The following is a 1,320-nucleotide window of genomic DNA, read 5'->3' as shown; positions in this document are numbered from 1 at the left end:
TTCTAAACCACATATGTTATTTGTATCGGTTTTGGAACGAAATTCCTTATGGGGCGATGCGGAGGGATACCCTAACCGAGAAAAAACGTCCGTAACTTTAAATTTTATATTAGTAATGCACACAGTGTACGACCTAACTTTGTAATAACGTACAAATTAGTAATGCACACAGTGTACGACTTATCTTTGTAATAACGTATAAAAAATAACATATTTTTTTATCATTCATTGACCACGATCTCAGAGCGTTCGTTTGCGCAATACACTAACTCTTATGCAAACAACCGTGAATGAAGTGTACCACAATAAGTTCGCACGTTACCGAATGACCGTGGATTGTTGCGAAATCTCCAGTTTTATTTTTTTTATACCTCAAATAGAACTTTAAATTAATATTTTTATAATAAGGAACTTCGTTCCTATCCGGTGTCCCACGACACCACACATCTTTTTTTTTCGCCATTTCTTGAGACTCAGTTATGATATGAATTGAATGAATGAGTAAGACGAAATAATAGCACAAAAGAGATTGACACAGCAAAAGTTGCTTTGTTAGAAAATTAATATAACCGTCTAGTTTCAGAAAATGAAGCAAGAGAATACTCGTACCTTAGTATCGAGGGGGAAAATACGGATGATGTATTTATTATTGCTTAGATCGATGGACGAGCTCACGACCCACCTGGTGTTTAGTGGTCACTGCAGTCCATAGACCTCTAAGACGTAAATGCGTCACCCGCCTTGAGATATAAGTTCTAAAGTCTCAAGTATAGTCACAACGGCCTGTCAGTAGCTACAACTTGATTTGCATAACATATGTAGTCCTCTGTAAGCATGAAGGTATTTTGTGAGCACGTGCTAGCTACGTAATTTACATAGAATAATTCGTATTGCATATTGTTAGTAGAAAAATCATCTGAAATAGGTTTCTTTTCATTAAGGTAAAGATGATTTCATCATCATTTATCAAGGCTAATCATAATTTCGCGAGAATTTGCAACGGGGGTGTAACTCAGTGGTAGAGTGTCTGCTTCGCATGCTGAAAGTCCTGGGTTCAAATCCCAGCACCTCCATAGTGTCCTTTTTTGTTTTTGTTTTGTTCAACATTACGAAATAATAAATTAGCTAAAACGATCTACAATCATACTTCAAAAATTAAAAATAAAGATAAATCAAATTTATATAATATCAAATAATCTAGACAAAGACTTTACTGGGTTTTCTGAAATATAAACGTGAAAACAATATTTATAACCCTTTTTTAAGTCTCTGTTTAAATTAATATTTTAAACTTTAAAAAAAATATTACATAATATTACG

The 1,320-nt window shown here is 33.8% G+C and overlaps 1 non-coding gene across 1 annotated transcript; it reads left to right on the top strand.

Annotated features, from left to right (window-relative positions):
- Positions 1 to 1,001: 1,001 nt before the first annotated feature.
- TRNAA-CGC (transfer RNA alanine (anticodon CGC)) lies at positions 1,002 to 1,073 on the top strand. Its single transcript has one exon. It is a non-coding gene; the product is annotated as a tRNA-Ala (tRNA).
- The last annotated feature ends 247 nt before the right edge of the window (positions 1,074 to 1,320 follow it).

This window comes from Bombyx mori, chromosome 7 (genome assembly GCF_030269925.1).
Source record: "Bombyx mori chromosome 7, ASM3026992v2".
Classification (NCBI taxonomy): domain Eukaryota; kingdom Metazoa; phylum Arthropoda; class Insecta; order Lepidoptera; family Bombycidae; genus Bombyx; species Bombyx mori.
The sequence above is the reverse complement of the archived record's forward strand: the minus strand, read 5'-3'. Positions and strand labels throughout refer to the sequence as shown.